At 41.2% G+C, this 22,463-nt stretch overlaps 1 long non-coding RNA gene across 4 annotated transcripts; it reads right to left on the bottom strand.

Annotated features, from left to right (window-relative positions):
• Window positions 1-9,872: 9,872 nt before the first annotated feature.
• Window positions 9,873-21,991, bottom strand: LOC111840931 (uncharacterized). Of its 4 annotated transcripts, none has more exons than XR_011993092.1 (6): window positions 20,768-21,991; window positions 20,547-20,682; window positions 12,352-20,164; window positions 11,337-12,271; window positions 10,990-11,079; window positions 9,875-10,388 (listed from the first exon to the last, which is right to left on the bottom strand). It is a non-coding gene; the product is annotated as an uncharacterized lncRNA (long non-coding RNA). The 4 variants fall into 4 exon arrangements; XR_011993093.1 differs by having other exon boundaries at window positions 9,875-11,079; window positions 11,337-11,542; window positions 12,167-12,271; window positions 20,768-21,989; XR_011993094.1 differs by having other exon boundaries at window positions 9,882-11,079; window positions 12,352-12,417; window positions 14,581-20,164; window positions 20,768-21,984.
• Window positions 21,992-22,463: the final 472 nt, after the last annotated feature.

Here is a 22,463-nt window from a genome sequence, read left to right as displayed (position 1 = left end):
CTAGACCCACCGAGCAACGGTGAAGGATGAGTAGAGGGAACTTTGAATTTCTTACAACGTGTGCAGTTAGAATATGATGGACTGAATTGAACTGTAGATTAACCTTTGGACATTGTTATGCCTGAATTGAACAGTATATCAACCCTTGGATGGTGTACAATGTGATTTTTTTTCTTCCCTTTATACGTGTTGAATTTTGAGTTTGATATGTGGGGGAGGTTACTGATTTAAAGGAAAGATAAATAGGTGCTAAGGATACTGGTTAGAGAATTTAAATAATGACTTATTAGGTGATTATAAATAGATACACAATAATTATTTTATACGATCTGTGCGCAGTCAAAAATTAGCAAAACTGAACTAGGATATAACTAGATTTAGATTTAGGATTGACTAGGAATGACTAATTTAACCACTGGACTCAGAACCCAAAACAAACAATATTTAAATCCATACTTTATAAAGAGGTAGATTTACTTTTTCCATTTAAATGTAAATGTATGTAAATGTATCCAATTAATATTTACTAAATGTTGCTGTTCTAAATTTTGAGGTGTCATTATCTTTTCCCCCACCACTCCCATCGAACCTAGAACTGGCTAGTAGCACTACTAAGTGGACCCAAAATAGGTTCATAAGTGTTACACGTGCACTGTTTTCATGCATTATTTAGCGTGTTAGGCCTCGTCCACACGGACGTTCAAAATGAACGCCATCTGAACGCCATATGTGTTTTTCCTGCGTTTTGTAGCTGCGTTCGATTGGCGTTTCAATGGCGTTCGCTTGACTCTGCTTAACACCTTCTGACGCCCAATCTGTAGTCTCGTGTATTTTCCTGTGGGGGCAGTAATTACTCTTAAGGTTTCTAATGTATATTTCGAGATTTAAACAAGATGACGAAATCACATTGTAAAGTTCTAGTTTTACATTTAAAAATTACTTTCAAACGTGCATAATTTGCGTCTTTCATTTTCAGTTTTTTTGTGATTTTTTTCGGGTTCGGTGTGTGTGTTTCAGCTGCCGTTTTCTGAGTATGTCGGACGGGGAATAAGTAGCCAAAGTTATGCTGTACTCTTGAATCCATCCGTAATTGTTGAGGTATTGGAGAGAAGCGGGGTTTATACTGTATATTAATTGCTTAAATTTGGGGGGATCAGCTGCAGTGTGTAAACTAATTTTTAAGCTAGAGGTCCAAGATGCATTTATGTAAATTTAATTTACATCCACACATCCATCAATCTCGATCCCCACTGCTTATCCTGATCGGGGTTGCAAGGCTTTATGATAATCGGCGTTTATTTGACGCCACCTGAACGCGTAGCTGGCTGAACGCCCGTGTGGTCGCTTTGCTTTGCTCCAATGAGCAGAAAAACGGTCGCCGTTCATTCGGCGCTTACCTGGTGCCACAAACACCAGAAAAACGCCTGGTACAAACGTCCGTGTGAACGAGGCCTTAATATGTATGGACGTGGCCTATATTTTACGCGGTGAAAACAGACCTGGTGGAAAAATGGCAGAAAACACTACTTCGGAATTGCAGATTGTGTTTTGATTAAAAGATCCAGCTGCTGCAGTGATAATTAATATTTTATAAAGGAATACTGACTACTTGTTTTTATTTTATAATTACATGCATTGTTCAGTCATTCATTGCAAAGGAGAATTACTGCTAAGTTCTGGCAAAGGTCATAGATGGATATTTCACTAATAAAGACAAGCAGAAGCACTTTATGTTAAAAGGAAGAACACATTTGATAAAAAAAAACATGTTGATTATTAATTATCAAGAGTTTTTTTTTCTTTTTAAATATCGTGATAATTATATCGTGAACCTTTTATTTCGGTATTATCATACCGTGCGTTTTTGGTATCGTTACATCCCTCCTATTCTGTGCATGTGCAACTGCTGTAATCCCCTCCTAGGATGGAAAGGGGAGAAAGGAGACAATTATCCTGCCTTTAGGAGGCATTCATCTCCATGAAAATAAAGATGTAGGTGATGTAACCATTTTGAGCTGGCGTGCTGTGTTATGCAAGAAGCATGAAAGTCAGTTGGCCAAATATGCATCAACAACAGATCATCAGTAATCTAAGACCATTAAATGGCAAGGTGAAACATCGCTGGAGATTCCAGTGAGACACCCTTTAGCTATATTCACCCAGTCAGATGGACCAGATGTTTCTACACCAACCTTTTTACCCTGTAAAGTTTCTTAAATAATTGTAATTATAGTCATGGTTTTCTATATCTTATTATTCACATTCTGGCTGAATAAAAGGCCAGCCATGTGTTTTTCTTGTTATTTTTCTTTTTTTTTTTTTCGTTCTTTTATTTAGACACAAAAGTAAGCTTACTGCCCACACAGACTCCAGTCCTCCAATTATTCTTCTGAAAACCCTTTCTGCAGCTGTGCATTTGACAGGTTGAGTTTTAGAAGGATGATTTATAACAAACTGCTGGAACACAACAATCTCCTGGAAAACATATCAAATGAGGCTCGATAAAGCTTTATGACAAGTTTAAAATGTTTACTTTAAAGCCAGACCAGAAAAACAATTTGTGAGTGTAGGGGAAATTAATTATTATTCTCACAATCAGGTATTAATTGCATTCAAATATCTTCACATTTGTGAATCAGAAACAACATGCATGAAGTACATTTGAAAGCCAGAAAATCTTTGCACAGATACTATGACATGAATTCCTTCATAAAGCTGTGGAGACATGCCATCCATTACCTATAAAGTGCACAGCGACGGTGCGCAGCCTGCAAACTCAGACAGCAAGGGATAATCGAGCATCACAAGGACCTTTTAATGGATATGTGACTGACTGACCACAATACTGTAATATGCCTGGTGCTTGGGCAACAGAACACAATGTCTCAGAAAGGAAAATATTGCAAATTCAATTTAATTCAATTTATTTTTATACAGCACCTTTCACAACAGAGTCATCCCAAGGTGCTTTACATGGGTGTGTTCTGATACAACATCATTGCAACATCATTAAGACAGAATAAAACAAAAACAAGGAACAGGAAGGACAAAGAAAGAAAGCCAGATGACAACAGAGGAGAGGAATCAAAGAGGAGAGGAATCAAAAACTCCCAAAAAGTGAGAAAAAGAATCCTCTGGAGGTCCAAGGTCAACTTGAAAAAAATTACACAAGGGAATTAAAAAATTGCACATCACCTGTAAATGGATGGCAAGTTTCCCCTTTCTGCTGATTTCCACAGCTGGACCAAAAATACAAGCATAAACAGCACATCATTTTTTTCTGTGTGGAAATATACTTTGGGGACCTAATTTTCTCCTAAGTAGTTATTATATTCCAGCTTAGCAGCTGCCCCTCTAGGGCTACTTACAAAACGGTGATTACAATCCATTTGTATGGCTGCGTGTTTTCTGGCATGCATAACGTCTGTTTGCATCGGGCTTGTACAATGTACAAAACAGCAGCTGGAGGCTTGGAGTCTGACTGACTTGTACGTCTGTTCTTGTGTATTTGTGTGCATGTGTTTCACAGCTTGTGTGCAAATGTGAATTTATATGTGTGCATGTGAATGCCAGTAAGCATGACAGAAAAGGATGGGGTGTCTCTGCCTTGGGGTATCTCTGAATTGGGATGTCTCTGTGTTGGGGTATCTCTGATTGTCTTTGGGTATCGGGTATACATCAGGGCTTGTCCTTTGAAAAATGCAGGCGCACACAAATTTGTGCACCTAAAAAGTGCTAGGTGCACAATTTTTTTTGTGCACCATAAAAGTGCTAGGTGCACAATTTTACCTTTTTGTGCGCCTAAACTGTGGTTGGACTTTGGTGCAATGGGTCAAAATGTACTTGTATTTGTACATATTTCTGTTTTTTGTAGTCCTAGTATTAGTTGAGAATTTTGTCCTAGTTTTAATGCTTTAACATATTTTGTAGAAACCCATTTAAAGTGAATCACTTTTTATTGGTGAATAAAATTTGCAATTCAGAATTCAGTCTTTTTTGCATCAATACTTTGGAGATTGTCCTCAATTTGCAAAACACTTGCTGCAGAAGGCTCAGAGAGGAAGAGCACCATAATATTAAGATTATATGGGCCAAAACTTAGATATGGCATCCAATAATTTGTATGAGCCAAATTCTGTTTCTCCACTGAAATTGCATTTGTTAGCCAGTGTCTTCTCTGAAAACTTAATTCTTGGATGAAGAACACATCAGCAGTCAATCCCAGCAGCAGCCAATCCTTAACATGTATACAGCTAATACTAACTAGTTATGAAGATGCCATCTCTTAAGTGCTTGAGTAGTTTTGAGTAGGTTGCCTTCCAGGATAGAATCTGCAACTAGACCACAGGGTGAGTAATGACAGTAGCCAAGGATATTGCTGTTGGACTAGGACTAGGAGTGGGGATAGCTCAATATTAAGAGTTGGACAATAGGGTTGGGTCGATAGACGATGCCATCGTCCATCGCCGATGACCGATAGACATCACGATGCTGAGCCGACATCGCGATCCTCCGCCCCACCCCGCCGCAGCAGCAACCAGCTCACGAAAAACACACACTTAATCACACTATATAGCCAAATTAAATGCATGCTTTCAATTTCCGCATCTTTACTTATTTTATTATTATTATTATTATGAGGAAATAACAAGGAAGTTGTTAGCGATCACAATACAAATTACAGTGAACTCCAAACGAATTACACGAACTAGTTCGTTTACATTAATAAATGAGGCATACAGAAACAGCAGGAAAAAAATCAAAATAATTTTAATTAAATTAGATTAAATAAACTACACCAAATATGCCTTTTTCATGGTTTTACCATAACGAACAGAACGTCTGCGCATCTTTTGCACGGATAACTTGACCGCAAATCCTACACACCACTTCAGACGTATCTCGTGGCTGTCCTGTTTCATTCGGTCTAAAGCCAAAGTATTGCCAGAAAGGTGAATATGAACCTTTTTTACCAACCGTTTGTCGACGCCATTATAACGACACAGATCACTGTGCCTATTCATGCCAGAGTCCCGCGGAAAAAGTGATTGACAGGTGGTAATTTGTGTGTAACTTATCTTTATTTATTTATGGTTTGGTTATGGGTAAAACAAAGACCATGCGGGTCAGGTAGTGGAAACGGTAGGCTACAATTAATTAATTCGTTCCCCAAAAACGTTGCATTCTGACACGGATGACCCTTGCTATCCATGCTTTTTTTCGACGCCATTGTTGTCATGAATAATTCCGTGGAGCGTCGATTGGTCACGTGACAAATTATGAGGCGCGTACAATTTAATTCTTTTTTATTGATAGGCGCGCATTTCTTTGCGCAGCTCTTCACCATTTTAGGCGCGTGATGGCGTGCACGCGCAATTGCGCACCTTAAAGGACAAGCCCTGATACATGTTAATATTCTCATGTTAGCAGTCACCAAATCCCATGTATCTTGGTCACCACCTCCCAACAACACTTAAACATTAGTTTTTTACAATCATTTTAACACGTGTCTCAATACCATGTCCACTTTTTCAAAACACTTAACATATGCACCATACCATTGGACCATGTGAGCTAAACTATGTATACTTTTACATTGCTTTGATACAATATGCATTCAATCACCACTTCGCTCAAATTTCATGAATACTTCTCTCGGTCAGTGTTCACCACCAGCAAAACTTTGTACAACTACAGCTGATTTTTCAGACGTTTAGATAATCTGTTCAAAACAGTTAACTTTCAGGTCAAAACCTAATGAAATTTAGAGCACTGTCAATTGAAATATGCTGCATTTTGACAGACAAAGGACACTATGCACTTGCACTAACACAAATAATTATGCTTTTAGCAGAAATTTCCTAATTTTGTTTTTGTTTGCTGCTTTGTTACCATTTATACAAATGAGGCCATGAAGTGTCCCTTTCCTTTCTGCATCGCAACACAATGTATTCTGTGCAAAAATATTGGGTATGGCAACACATATATTACAGTGAAACATTTACATTTATTCATTTACCAGGCACTTTTATCCAAAGCGACTTACAGTGAAGTACTATATCTACAGAGACAGTCCCCCTGGAGCAAGTTGGGGTCAAGGGCCTTGCTCAGGGGCACAATGGTGGCACCCCCTGGGAGTGAACTCACAATCTTCCGGTGTTCCTAATGGGAGCTCAGCCAGATCCCTGACTACTAGACCACCACCGTCCCCCTAGATCACCACCAAGCATTTTACAATGCTTGAAGCTGGAAAACTGAATGAAAACACATACCTGCCAGCAATTTCAGCTAAACACTTATCTAGGAATTTGTGTGGTTAGTGCCAATTTGCCATATGTACAAATCTTTGGATTGGCATTTTCCATTGCCATTTTTCTTTAGCTAGTGAAAAATGGATGCAGCAAGAGGCAGAGGAAGACATCAATGGAGAGGAAGACCCATGGTTACTGATGAAATCAGAGCCACAGTAATTAACCATGTTGTGAATCATGGTCTGTCCCCGAGGAAAGCGGGTCTCAGAGTTCAAGCGCACCTGCCTAGATCCACAGAGGCATCAATTGTCCGGATTTTCAGGCAAAGCAACAGGTATTATACACTATTTAGAGCATTCTGACTCTGATTGATGTGTATATTACTGTAGTGGTGTGATTTGAGGAAAGTCTCCAGGAAAAAACTGGTGCACGTTTGTCTTTACTCTAACCCACTACTGAAGGATTTAGCGTTTACCTCCCAGAGGAGGGAGAGGAAGAATTTACCAGTATTTGTGATTGTGTGGGACAATGTGGTCTTTTATCATTCCCGCCAAGTCACAGAGTGGTTTATTGCCCATCCCAGGATGATGTCATTATTCTTGCCACCATACTCTCCATTCTTCAACCCCATTGAAGATTTTTTTTCTGCATGGGGATGGAAGGTATATGACCATCGGCCACATGATCAGATCTTGCAGTGTCCAATGTCTTTTAGATGCAATGGCTGCTGGCTGTATGGACATCCATGTGGAGGACATCCAGAACTGGATAAGGCACTCGGTGTATTGCAAGAGAAAATATTTGGTGTGATGTCGATGAAAATTTATGGCCAAATGCAAAGGACCGAATGGATTAGATCAGGTCAACAGTATACTTGACTGTATACAGTGAAACTTTGTTATTTGGCGATTTTTTTTTTTTTTTTTTTTGTATTGAATGTAATGTACATACAAAACTTTCAGTAGGTGGTTGAAATGTATTTTTCTTTTCCAGTGTATTGCGCAGCTGAATTTATTTACTGTATTTTGTTTGTATTACAATGTTTACTGTAAGAAATGTCATACGTTTTTCTTTTACTTTGCAATAAACATTGTGTGACAATATTGGATACAACGACACATCATATATAATTCATTCTGCAGTGCTTCAAGCTGTTTGTGTTTTTTCATGCATTGTATTTTGTGTGACAAAGTCGTCTTGTGAGAGTGTGTGTGCGGTTTGGCAGCATGAGTCACTTTTGGGTGAAGTTTTAAGTGTTTTGGTGGTTTTAGTGCATTTTGCACTGAATGTTAACTGATATGCTCAGGTGCATGTTTGTAAAGTTCACAGTCTGAAGTGTTTTGAAAAAGTGGACATGGTATTGAGACAAGTGTGAAAATTATTGGAAAAAAGTGTAGTATCGTCTCCGTTTAGTCCATACATTTCTTGTCTCTATTCACGGACAACCTTTTCTTAAATTCAATCTGTATCTTTAGTTTACCTGAACCAAATAAAAGTTATTTTTTACATTAATGCGTTCATCCATAGTGTTCATCACAGTTCAGTGCCTTACCTTTCAAAGCATATGAAGATAAGCTGGTGTAGCATCTCAGAGAACAGCATTGCCATCTCTCACACGCAAAACTGCACTATGCCTGCCTTTTTGGGTTGTGTTTAGGAGCCTTGTGTCACACTTGAATTTGTGTCCTGAATTGAGCTGCGTGTGTATAAGTGTGTGTGAGTGTGTCTGGCTGTGGGCCTGTAACTGGCGCCCTGTCCATGGTGCTCCGGAACTCTTGTCTATCTGGGTCACCGTGAGCCTATATTATTAGATAAGTGCTTGTAGAAAATAGTTGGATGGGGGAAACAGCATCAAATTAGGGCTGTTTTCGACTAAGGATTTTCATAGTCGAATCTGATTCGTTCGATTTTGCCGTAGTCGACTGATAGTCGAACCTTTTTTTTTTTTTAGATAGCAGCTAGATTTTTTCCATTTCAAACAAAAGAGTTAAAAAAAACTAAAAGAAAAACAAAACATGGTGTGTAACAAATACCTTTTATTCATTTAAAGCCAAATTCACAATCAGAATCTAGTGATCCCGGAAAATAAAATAAAATAACTGTCGTATTGCACAGCCTTGTATGCAAGGACAACATAAGCCCCTAGTGATTGTGACGTTGTCTACGTATAAGCCCGTATAAAGGATAGACATGTTTAATGAGGGAACTAACTGCGCAAAGTCATGCACTTTTTATCTAGATGTCTGAAAAATTGTTTGAATCTCCGGTCTCAAATGAAAAAAAGTTGCACAGAAGGACCATTGTCAGCATCAGCTCAAGTAAATGGTAACCACGCTTTCGAACAAACACTTTTCTCCGCCATGCATTGTTCTTAGCAGCTCTGTGTCTCCGAGGACGGCGCTGTATGTGATCAGGGCAGAGTAACGCAACTCTCACACACGCTGCAGTATTTGAGAGCTGCCTGCTCCGCCCCACACACTCACAGAGTGAAACTCTCCGACACAAGAAAAAAACATAACTGATAACATCGGGCTGATATGGTAATAATTAAAATGTTAACAATTAAAATGTTTTTTAACGATTAAAAAACATCTGTGAGCCCACCAATAAGCGCACAAAACGAACTCTATTAGAATCAATGATCCTTAATGTTACCTGTAAGCTACAGTTGGTTGAAGGCTCATTATCATTACCCCAGTTCCCAATAGCGTAATTCGCGTTTTCTTTTAAAGCAACATTTCATAGCAAACTACTTTAATAAACAGGTCATTGAAAGATCAGAATTTAAGCCTTACCGTTTTATCCCAGGACTCTTCCAAAACTTCTGGCTGTGGTCCTGCACAAAGCAGCATGGGTCACGTGTTCCACAGCAACAATAACACTGGGCTGCCCGCAGACGTGCCTGTCTGAAAATCGGCGTAGTGCACTCGGATATCGGCCGATGCCGATACATTAAAAAATGCTAAATATCGGCCCGATATATCGGCCGGCCGATATATCGGTCGACCTCTAGCTGCTTCTCATTGGTTACATAACACTTTCCTACTATTCGACTATGAGGTTCATAGTCGAATCAGACGTCTACGAATCGAATCGTCGAATCCTCGACTATTAGAAGTCAGCCCTACATCAAATTATACTTTATGGCCTTAAAAGTATAAACTTCTAAGATGACTTAATTGGGACAAAATGTTGAAGCACAAAAGTTTGGAACTTGAACTTGCACACAGCAGTCAGCTCTGGGGTCACATGATATAGACCAACCAGTGAGGGGGGATGTTCTCCATAGTGCCAACACAAGAAAAGACAAATACTACATCAGACCAAAGATTCCTATTAGTGGCAAAGTGTTAATGGACACTTTCAGCAAGAGTATCCAATAATAATACAATTTCAGTATCAACTGAAAATGTATCTACTAGAGGTAGACTGATAACCTAATGTTTCTACTTCTTTCACCTGGAATTTTAAAGCTGAAAATATTTACATCTCCAGTTCGGTATGCTCCAGTTCACATTATATTAGCAAACAAGTATACTGTATCAGACATTACTGCTTACAACAAACTATTTAAAGGAACGAAAAACGATTCAGTTCTTTTTTCAGTTTAATGACAGAAGTGCAAGGTAATACAAATAACCTTTGATCTAAATCTCAAAAGAGTTTTCAACACAGTGTATGAAGCCAGTGTGCGTTTGTATTCATCACAGAACATGTTTTGCCTTATAAGCGAAAAACCCCAACTGTACGATGTGCACCAATAAACACTGCTGACACAATACAATGTATAACAAAAAAAAGGGGTGTAAAATCAAAAGTTGGTCCCACTGGATGTTGTCATTGACAAATGAAACTGAAATTGTTCAACTTAAGTCAGGGTGTTTGTGACAGTGGATACTATGTAAGAGATTTAGGTAAGACAGAACACTGATCCATTTGCCACACTAGAATGTGTACAAATACGCACATAGGCCTAATAATCAGTTAAACAAAGCACAACAAAAAAGGTAAGCTAAATTGCAACCTGGATAAGTTCAAGCTTGTGTGGTCAAAAAAATAAAACAGTTCTTAGAAAAGAGTCATAGAAATGATACCGACATTCATCTCTTTTGCCATGCTCTCTTCCATGTCTGTGGCCTGTCCAAACAAAGGGAAAATAAGTACTGGTGTGGAGTTTGAAAAACTTGAGTTGTGGGACTAATGGGTTGAAGATTTTGCACAATGTCAGAATAATCAAGTGGTTTTCACATTGATACTCCTGTCATTCCCCACCATAGAGGATAGGGAATCTTTAAGCTCCGCCCGTCCCCCATTGCCTCAAATGTCAACTTCAAAACATGTTTCCACACTAAATTCATGTTACATTTTCTATCCATTGTCTTGGGCCTGTTCGGATTGTTTTAATTAATATGTAGGTCTTTGCTTGTATGTTATTGTTTTGTGTGGATCGTGTCAATTAATAAACTGTCCAACATGAAGCAAATTTTCTAGGGAGCACACACCAGGCCAACAGTCAGATGTTGAATGATAAGTGGCATGCCTGTCAATGAGTGTTTGTGGCCCAAATTTGAGTGATACACGCAGCTCTGCCGATATAGGCAGATCTTTGCTGGCACATTTGCCACATCAAAGGCAACAGAGCCATGCGCAATCAGCATCATAGTCAGTTTGCTCAAATTGGTCTGGTGTGTGCTCATACAGTAGGTCATACTACGATAGGTCATAAAATCAGGCTTACTTCAGCAGTCCCGAGAAACCTTGATGGGTCTTCACTGAGGAAATATGGTAATCCTCTTAAAGTGACAGCCCTTTTCATTCTGTTGGAATTCTTCTAAGACAGAGCACATCATTTAGGACACCTGCCACTTTTGCCACAAAAAAATAATAATATGGTAATGAAAAGTAAAGTAAAAATCTTGAGTCCAGACATGGGAACTCAGATGGGTAAGAAAGGTGGCAAGACAATGTTAACAATGAAACAATGTTATTTATCCAACTTAATTTGGTATAAACATTACTGTTACCCCCAAATCCAAAATTAAAACTGCAAATGACTAGCCTGTAACCCTGATTAAAGACACTTACCTGTTGCTCTGTAAATAAAGCTGGCCACTTAATCTTCACCTCTGCCACAGATGGCTCTTCTTCTACAATATGTTTTCTCCGCAAGGAGAAGGTGCTGACCATCATTTCTTCAATTTCCTTCATATCTGATCTCTTCTTTTCCATCTCTCCAATAATCTGCAATCTCTCTTCTTCCAGGACATCTTCAGTTCTTCCCTTAGGGAAGTCTGGAAGAAAGTTGACCTCAGCTTTTTTAGCTTTCTTGAGTTTCTGTTTAGGTCCTGAGGAGCGGCTGTTAACTTGAAGTTCAGAGCATCCAGCCATATGAAGCTTGTTCCTGTAGTTTCCCATTTTGAATTTCAAGCTGAATTTCCAGCAGTACCAACCCTTGGAAGACCCAGGTTACCGAAGGCAAGGATGTTTTTTGATGAGACTTTGTGCAACAATGTCGTATTCCTCTCGTGATGGGTAGGCAGTGTATGAGTAAATTGTTTCCGCCAGCTTGTCAAGAATTTAACTTTTAGTGTCTTTCCTTATATTCAGCAAAGTTCCATCTTTCTGGTTGCCCCCTTTAAGCTGCAACTCTACATCATATGGAAATCTTGGTATCTCAAATACTTCAGGCCAAGGCTATTGTCTGGTGGAAAGGTCTTCATGAGAAGATGTGGAGGCCAAACTTGCAGTGTCCAATGTTGAATCTGTGTGGTATGACTCAGTTGCATTCTTGACAGCTACCTTCAATGTCACTCTTCCTTCAGGAAGATCAGACAAGTTTGTCAAGTTGCACAGCTCATTATCAAAGTCTCTATCTTCGTACTGGACTATCAGGTCATCTTCCACTCCAAGCTTACATTTCAGTAATGAGAAGAATTCCTCAAGTGTCTCTGGCAAATTATCGATCTGTATCTTCCTGATGTCATCCTTGTTTAAAATGACTCGGAGCAGCATACTGGGCACTGGAATAACAAAATAGTTTTAAAATATTATAGTAACATCAACAGTACTCTATTTTGAAGAAAACAGAGGTGCATCTTACCTTATCCACATACAAGAGGAAATCTTCAGTAAGAGCACAACAAAACCTTCAGATCTTAGAGCTCTGCTATGAAGATGGGAATGAGGAAAACAACATGTAAATGGCAATGCAAGATACAAAGTGATTTTAATGTAATTGTCATACTATAGTTGTCTTCTAATAAAACCTAATAAAACTACGATCACCCTTAATTCTACATACTACTTTTTTAAATGAGTGACAATAGTGGCATGTTAACATTGTGCAAGAGACATTTATGTAATTCTGCAATTCACCCACTTCAATCCAGCAGAAATGCTTTAGGAGAGACCAGAAGTTTCTCTTGAACCATATACGCCGACAGGGGGAAGTAGTCACTGAGCTCTTCTGGTTGGACTACAAGCAGTTTAGCAGAGGGATTTTTGCAGACCTCAAAGCATCGCAAGTGCTCAATGTACCAGAATGTATATGGCTCCACAGTGAAAAAGGGGTTGTTTTCAACAATTAGCACATGAACAATCTTCCCAAAATCAGGAAGTCCACCTGTGCTCCCAGATGATAAAAACATGCCTTGAGTGTACAGAGTTCCATGTAGAAAGACAGTTTTTGTGAGCGCAACAGCAGTCACATTTCTAAATTTCCTCCTGATAGTGTCTTTGACGGAAGGGTCCAAAATATCAGGGGAAACGGTTGATACTTTTCCAACTTCCAGTGCTGGTTTGAACAAGTCTGGCATGCCCATGTAGCTGATGCCTAGAGGCTAAAGTTAGTGGTACATTTTTGAAGTTCTTAACATCATGAACAGTCGACTTAAAAAAAACTGTGCTTGGCCTCAAATCTAAAAGTCCAACAGTTCAACAAAGGCCCAAAACAGCGAGTGAGATGGGGGCAGTGCTCCAAGTAATGATGTTTTGGTTTTAACTTAAACTCAGGAAACACCTCTTGTAGGAGTTGCCGGTGTTCGAAAATTCTGGTTTCAAGATAACACAACTTTTCCTCTGTGAATGTAGATGATGCTAGAATTTCTACATTGTCTTTAATATCCAAGATGATTTCCCAGATCCTATCATTCTCTGGATTTTTACTGCCAATGAGCAAAGGTAACATCCTTAGAACTGACCAATTTTCATGCCTGTTCCCACCAATTGTTCTTTTTGATTTAAAAGTCTTTGGAATGGTCTGTGGCCTATTTGTCTTATCTGAGAATTTATAGGGAAAACGCCTAATAGAGGTATTCAGTTCCTCTAAGGTAAAGTATTTTTTGTCAATCAACGACTTTAAACACAAACACAATTCGACAGGCACGATTCTTTCCAATAAATCGTGTAACAAGTCAGGTGGAAAACCTGTTATGCAGTGAAAGTAGGTTAGCTTGTTTAGGACACAGTCTGCTTTAACTTCATCAACAACAGCCTCGTTCTCTTCTACTCTTTGAACAGCTTCAGTGTGTAATAGTTTTGTTCTCAGTGGAAACAAACCATCCCTTACAGAGACAGCCTGAATAGCATCATGGCTGGCAAAACAAAATTTATCAACATTAAATGACTCTTGAAAGCCGGCCAAAGAATGTGCACCTAAATTGTCTGATGACACATACAAGACTGTGCCTTTGATGAAAGAACCTAACCTATCAATGTAAAAGCCCTGATTTTCAAGTGTACAAAGCTCCTTTAGAAGTGGTTCAACAACTGGTTCAAACCCAAAATTTTTTATATCATTACTGTTGCTCATGACTTTGTCAGCATCTGACTGGATGTGGCCATATTCTTCACTCCCTGACTGTGTGTTAGTATTAACTGTTTCTGCTGTAGTATTTATAACCTCCTCTTCTAAATGTGGGCCAAAGAAGCAGCTCGGTTTTAAAATCTTGAAATGAGTTGGCGTTATGGTATCGACTTTTGTGTGCCGTGAAACTAGAACTTATACTTGTTTTAAAATCACAACTGCTAAATGGGCAAAGGACAGTTTCTTTGTTTTTCAAATGTGTGCCAAGATAACGAAAATATATTTTAGTGTCTGCAGGTTCTTCAAAGTCACATAAATGGCATCGGATTCTAAAAGTCACTGGTTCACTGCTGCTGAATCCATGTTGCCTCACATGCTTTCGGAGAGACTTGTGTGACTGGAAGTAGCATGTGCAATCACTGTAAATGCAGGGGAGAGCTAATTTTCTTCCATAGTGACCATGACTGGATTGATAGTGTTCAAGAATTCCACGGCGATTTGTAGTGGCATACGTGCAAAACTTACATATCCATCTAATTCGTGAAGAAACAATGGTATTGAACAGGACCTAAAAAAAACTAATATTAGTACAATGGCAATGATTTCCAATATCTCTTGTAACCATAACAGAGTCATCACAATACAACGACCAGTTCCCATTTCTCTCAGCTCAAATTATCAAGTAACTTTATTGAATATTTCAAAAACATTTTTATAGATTTAGGCTAAGTGTTATATGTGTAAAATGTACCCTGATTAAACATAAAATATCAACAGTGTATCATTGACTTGAATGTTAGTGTCAAATTGGTTTGGTTACCTAATACTTAATTATGGAAAATCATCGTCAGACTGTCTCCCTCTCCAATTTTCACGTGGGACGAGGAGCTACACTGAGAGTTAAAACACGAGTAGCAAAACTGTGGCTACCTCACTGGATTGTAGGCTACATGAAATGTCCACTTAGAAAGAGTAAACTAGCAAATCATGCAACCACTGTGGGAAAGCCTCAACCTTTGGGCCATGTAACAGCTATAAAATACACGTTTGACTTGGTAATGCCCCTTGTGGCAAATGCTGTGACATCCACATAGTAAGCCTATATTACAGTTTTTTCCAATCATTTTCACACTTGTCTCAATACCATGTCCACTTTTTCACAACACTTCACACAGTGGGCTGTACCAATACACACCTGAGCACATCACTTAACCTTTGGTGCAAAATTCCCTACAACCACCAAAACGTTTCACAATTCACGCGTTAAAATGATTGGAAAAAACTGTAAAACATAAGAAAAATGCAAGGTTAACATTTTTATTATAGTGCCTTCATCTTCAATTCATTCTACAATTCCAGTACTCCATGCACATTAAAACAATTACACTCTAATACATTTTGAAAGAAAAAAAAACACTAGTAACTAAGTGCATTATGGTATGATGAGTAGTGTGCAAGGCACGAAACCATTCACTAACATGTTGTTATGTTATTAGCAGACAGATATCTTACAAGCCAAATTCACAATCAGAATCTAGTGATCGCAGAAAATAAAATATCTTTGTCGTATTATCCTGCGTTCGATTATTTCTCTCTGAGTTGGAACTTGGATGAAAACGTCACGAAACGTCACGAAAAACGTCACTTCCCATCGGAAAACAGAAAAACTAATACACCATTACACAGCCTTGTATGCAAGGACAACGGATTGTGACGTTGTTGTGGGATAATGGTGCGTTTGTTTTTCTCTCAGAACTTGGAAATTAAGAGTTGAGTGACATCACGTCCGACAATCTCCCATTCAAGCTACCACATCTCAGAACAAACATGGCTGCCTCCATGAACACACTGCTGTGTGTTGTTGCTTTATATTTTAGCAGATTTGGAGTGAGATTATTTTTTCTGAGAGACAAACAAACAAGAAACATGAACTAGTCAAACCACATTAAAAGCTTTATAAAATATTTTAGTACAGTACATTCCTAGCGATATTCTTTTTTTGAGAGTCAAACAAACTACAAACAAACCAAAGACACTAACAAGTCTGGTAAAAATCTGATATTGCATGCTAGGATACGGTTTACGGTCATGATATGGTATTCTCTAAATCGAATATGTGCAATTGCATTTATAACTATTAATACATTTAACAAAATAAACATTTTTAAAGATTTATACAATAGAATTACTTTTAAGTGTGTAAGCCTCCATGTTGAAATTACGTCACAGGGGCAACTCGGACAACAAATTTTGGTGCGTTTGTTTTTCTCTCGGAAATCGGAAATTCCGAGTTGAGTGACATCACGTCCGACAATCTCCCGTTCGAGCTACCCACATCTCGGAACAAACATGGCTGCCTCCATGAACACGCTGCTCTGTGTTGTTGCTTTATATTTTAGCAGATTTGGAGTGAGATTATTTTTCCGAGAGATAAACAAACAAGAAACACGAACTAGTCAAACCAAATTAAAAACTTTATAAAATATTTTAGCACATTCATAGCAATATTCTTTTTTCGAACGGCAAACCCATCCATCCATCCAACCCGCTTATCCTACTGGGTCGCGGGGGGTCCGGAGCCTATCCCGGAAGCAACAGGCACGAGGCAGGGAACAACCCTGGATGGGGGGCCAGCCCATCGCAGCAAACGGCAAACCAACAACAAACAGACCACAGACACTAACAAGTCTGGTAAAAATCTGATATTGCATGCTAGGATACTGTTTACAGTCATGATATGGTATTCTCTAAATTGAGCATGTGCAATTACATTTATAACTATTAATACATTTAACAAAAACATTTTTAAAGATTTATAAAATAGAATTACTGTTGAGTGTGTAAGCCGCCATGTTGAAATTACGTCACAGGGGCAACTTGTCTGACATCAACGTCATAAAAGAGGCGTGTTTCAGATGGGAAGTGACGTTTTTTGTGACGTTTCGTGACGTTTTCATCCGAGTTCCGACTTGGAGAGAAATAATATAAAGGATATAGTATAAAGGATAGACGTTTAATGAGGAAACTAACTGCGCAAAGTCATGCACTTTTTATCTAGACATCTGACAAATTGTTCGTACCTGCCTGTAAATCGGCGTACAAAAAATGCCAAATATCGGCACAATATATCTGCCGGCCGATATATCGGTCGACCTCTAGCAACAATGTGTATTTCAGAACACTTGATCAGCTCGTCACCCTTAGAAGGATACTGGAGGGTTCATGGCAATTTGTTCAACTAGTCGACATGTGTTTTGTGAACTTGGAAAAGGAATACAATTGTGTCTCTAAGGGGGCTCTGTGACGGGTGCTTCAAGAGTATGGGGTACTGGGTACGTTGTTGCAGACCATCAGGTTCCTGTATAAATGGAGCAAGAATTTGGTCAGCATCACGAACGTCAGACTTACTCCCAGTGGACGGAGTCCAGTTCGGTGACCTCAGAATGACGTCTTCACTTTTGGAAGATGTGGTCCTGTTGAGATCATTAGGCTGTGACCTGCAGCATGCACTGGGGTGGTTTGCAGCTGTGAGTGAGGAGGCTGGGAAGAGCATCAGCAACTCCAAGTGTGAAGCCATGGTTCTCAACTGGAAATGGGTATATTACTGCCTCAAGCAGAGGACTTTAAGTATCTTGGGGTCTTGTTTTTGAGTGAGGGAAGAAAGGAGTTGGAGATGACAGGTAGATCGGTACAGCATCAGCAATAATGCAGACACCATTCTGTCATGGTAAAGAGAGAACTGAGCCAGAACACAAAGCTATTGATCTACAGATCAATCTACGTTCCTACCCTCACCTATGGTCATAAGCTTTGGATATTGACTGAAAGGGATACAAGTGGCAAAAATTAGTTTTCTTATCTGAGTGTCTTAGATCAGTCATTTGAGAGGAGCTCAAAGTAGAGCCACTGCTCCACCATATCAAAAGCAGCCAGTTGAAGTGGTTCAGGCATCTATCTAGGATGCCTCCTAGGTGCCTCCTTGGAGAGGTGCTTCAGGCACATCCAACCAGGAGGAGACCCAAAGGCAGACCCATGACACACTGGAGTGGTTACATCTCTTGGCTTGCCTGGGAATGCCTTGGTATTGCCCCAGTGGAGCTGGAGGAGGTGGTTGTGGAGAGAGAGATCTGGGCATCCCTGTTTAAACTGCTGCCCCCACGACCTAACCCCAAATAAGTGGCCGATAATGGATGGATGGCTTTCACAATAAAGTCATTTTCACAATGATGTAGGCCTATTTCCAAATGATTGTTTTCCAAACCAAGGGTGAGCTCTACGTTAATGGTGTCTCTTAATGTGTTACGAAGACTTGAAAGGTATACCTTACTGAAGGTGTGCACTCTTCTACATATGGGCCCGTATTCACAAAGCTTCTTAAGCCTAAAAGTTCCTCCTAGTGATGAAATTCTAAGAAAAATCTTAGAATTATGGCATTTTCCTAGAATTTCCCCTTAAATTTAGGATTAAATCTGAGTAAAGATAAAAATGATTCACAAAACATCTTAGCCCTAAAAACAGCTCCTAAGGTAAAATTTGTTAAGAGTAGAGAGGAGGACTTTTAAGAGGCTTAAGAATTTCTATAGCAGAGGACAAAATGGCGGACAGAAGAAATATTCTCCAAACACTGAATGATCGTGAGTTAATTAAACGCTACAGATTGGATCATGATGGGATAATGTTTGTGGTCGAACTTATTAGAGATGCGCTCACATCTCCCACTGAACGTAGTAATGCCATAACGCCAGAAATGAAAGTGATTACAACACTGAGGTATTTGGCAACTGGAAAAATGCAACAGTGCAGTAGTGATGACTTGTGTCTGTCACAACCTTCCATCAGCAGAGTGATCACACAAACTATTGAAGCGCTTTCACAGTCTCATATAGTGAAACAGTTCATTTCATTTCCACTGGGTGTTCGCACTCTGCAGGCTCACAAAAGGGCATTCAAGGACATAGCGGGGTTTCCCGGTGTTGTCGGTGTAATTGATGGGACACACATCTGCATAATCGCACCATCGGAAAATGAAGATGTTTTTGTCAACAGAAAGAGGTTCCACAGCATCAATACACAACTTGTTTTCAGTGCAGATTACAAGATTTTAGACATCGTTGCAAAGTGGCCAGGCTCAACACATGATGCCAGGATACTGTCCGAGAGTGGCCTGAAACAGCTTTTTGAAGGACATTATGTGCCAGTTAACTGTCATTTGTTAGGGGACAGTGGCTGTCCATGCAAACCATGGCTCCTCACACCTTGCCTCCACCCAGACCCAGGACCACAGCTAAACTACAACAGGTACTAAACAGTAGACTAACAGTGAATCATTGTGCATGAAAATAAAGTGGTTATAAATGTGCTCGAATATACTGTACTACAACAAAGAGAGGGCTCTTTAATCAAACATATTCACATTATTGTTGAGTACATTAGGCCACCTTAACTTATATCTTTTGATATTTTCTCTTTTAGAGCCCACAAGAAAACACGTTCAGTAGTTGAGCGAGGTATTGGCCAGCTGAAGAGGAGGTTTCATGTGTTGCATGGAGAAGTGCGCCTGTCACCAGCTAAGGTCTGCAAAGTCATTACAGCCTGTGCAGTGCTTCACAACATCTGCAAAGTATGACAAATCCCCGAACCTCTCGAAAGCAGCCATGGTAACAGTGATGAAGGTGATTGTAATGAATATGATGAAGACATTCAGTTTACCCAGGGGAGAGACATGTCCCAGAGTGGGCTTTGTCACAGAGCTCAATTTACAAATTTGCATTTTAGGTAAGTGACAGTAACTGCTGTCTGTAGCCCATTGAACAAATATTCCATACAACTATAGTTGAACACAAATGCTGTTATAAAGACCACATGACCATGATACACTTTTTATTTTTCATTCTTTTTATATTTTAGCAGCTCAATTTTTAGCTTATAATACTCCTCCTGTAAGCAGAGAACTTTTTTGTGCTGTGTGAGAGTATCAATTTTGATCTCCAATTTTCTGTCCAGCAGGGATGGTGTTGAGGTGGCTGCAGCAGGCTGGCTTATCTGATACACTGGCTGAGGGTCGCACACCTGCGACGTTGACGGTCGCGGTTCCTCTGACGGTTCCATGCTGCAAAAAATGCAGAAAACAATTCTTTTGTTTATTGTTTTGTTTGTTGTTCACATGCGAGTGCACAAAAGATGGCACATTGTCTATATATTAAATAGCACTTGTTCTTGACAAATAAAATTTGACTTGAATTTGAAATGTCACATACACAGTCATACACTGTACGATATGCAGTGAAATGGTTATACGACCGTCTGTGACCTTAAAAATAAAACCTTATTAATAGGAAATAAATATGAATAAAAAGAAATACAATAGAAAATACATTTAGCTAGGATAAAAATATTCTGTACAATATAGAAAATATAGAAATTTTAGTATAAATAAAAAATAAAAATATCTATTTATTTGCCTATTGTACACTTTAAAAATTTTGTCCTACCTTTGTATTCCCATTAGCTGGATCATTGAGCTGTCTGTGCCTTCCTTCAGCCCAGTGACAGATATTTCTGAGTCTCCAAGTACATTAAATACAGTTTCCGCTACCTGAGACAGTAGTTTAGCGGGTGGTCCTCCACCTAAAAACACAGTAGCTTAGGTGTATAGTTCTGTAGGCATATTCAATCAAGCCAGATATAGTAACAAACTGCAATAATCACTCACCTGTGCTTGAAGAATCCCGTTTGTGTGCTGCAATCTCCCTCCTGGCTTGAGACTGCAACACATACCACCGCTTTTCACATTCCTCACTGGTGCGCACAACCAGAGGGAAAGAGGAGTTTATCTGCTGAGATATTTTCTCCCAGGTCTGCCTCTTTCCTTGAGCTGTGACACCCGAGCCAAATTTACCTTTTAAAATTGCTTTCTTTTCTTCAACTAACTGAGCTAAAAGTAAACACTGCTCTTGTCACGTTCGCCGGGGAGGCGAGCAGGGAAGCAGACGAAAGCAGCCGGACTGACGGGCAAACGGGGTTTATTCAAGGCAGACTGACGGACGAAGCACAACACATGACAATACAATGCCGGATCTCGCAGACATGGGGAGACGCGGACTAATATACACAGGACTAGGTAAACGGAACAGGCAACAGGTGAGAACCATCAGGGCTGAACACGAGGTAATGAGGGGGGCGTGGCACACATCGGGATCGTACGGAGCGGGATATGACAGAACCCCCCCCCAAAGGCGCGCACACCGGGCGCGCCAGAGGAGAGGCGACGGACGAGACGAACCGGGAAAACAGGACCTGGAAAACAAAACAGAACATCAACCAAAACCAGGGAACAGAACGGAGACACAGAACAAGAACAGGGACGAGACGAAAGACAAGAGACGACACAGAACAGGGAAGGCGGACAGACAAACCAGGAAGGGAGACACAGAAGGAGAGACAGGCGGAACAAAAGGGCCAGGAGTGAACGGAGGAGACAGAGAGGGACGAGGAGCAGAGACAGGCGGGACCAACGGAAAGGGAGGAGGAACAAGGGGAGCACGAGGGAGCCCAGGCGGGCGACAGGCAGCAGCCGGAGGGGCCGCAGGGGAGAGGGAGGAGGGAGCAGGAGGGGACCACCCAGGGGCCAAGGGAACGGGACGAGGGAGTGACAGAGGGGACACGGAGGGAGCAGGAGGGAACACCAGTGCAGGCGGGCAGGAGGGGGAAGCCGCGGCAGGCGGAGGCGCAGCCGGAGCCGGCGAAGGCGCCGTCCGACGCACAGCCGGAGCAGGGGGGCCCGGAGGCGACCGACATGGAGCCGGAGGAGGGACCGAGGACCGGCACCGAGGATCCAGGGGAGGACCCGACGGCGACCGCCGACCCCGAGCCGGAGGACCCGCAGGCGGCCCCGGAGCCCCAGCCAAGGCGAGCGAGGGCGAGCCAGGGGGCAGGGCGGGCGGGAACCGGGCCCCACGCCTATGGCCCCGTCCCTTTCGGGACACTGACAGGCGGGGTCCTAAGGGGCGTCGGCTTTGCCGGGGTAAGGGTGAGGGAGTCAAGGCCTTCACAGAGGCGACAGGCAGGGCAGTCAGAGCCGCGGGCGTGGCCGCAGGCGGGACAGTCAGAGCCGTTGGCGTGGCCGCAGGCGGGGCAGCCGGAGCGGCGGCCTCAGGCGGGGCCGCGGGAGCGGCGGCCTCAGGCGGGGCCGCGGGAGCGGCGGCCTCAGGCGGGGCCGCGGGAGCGGCGGCCTCAGGCGGGGCAGCCGGAGCGGCGGCCTCAGGCGGGGCCGCGGGCGGAGCCGGCTGGACAGGCGAGCAAGGCTGGGCCGGCTGGACAGGCGAGCAGGGCTGAGCCGGCTGGACAGGCGAGCAGGGCTGAGCCGGCTGGACAGGCGAGCAGGGCTGGCCGGACAGGACTGGCGAGAC

The sequence above is a fragment of the Paramormyrops kingsleyae genome, chromosome 9 (genome assembly GCF_048594095.1).
Source record: "Paramormyrops kingsleyae isolate MSU_618 chromosome 9, PKINGS_0.4, whole genome shotgun sequence".
Lineage (NCBI taxonomy): Eukaryota > Metazoa > Chordata > Actinopteri > Osteoglossiformes > Mormyridae > Paramormyrops > Paramormyrops kingsleyae.
The sequence above is the reverse complement of the archived record's forward strand: the minus strand, read 5'-3'. Positions and strand labels throughout refer to the sequence as shown.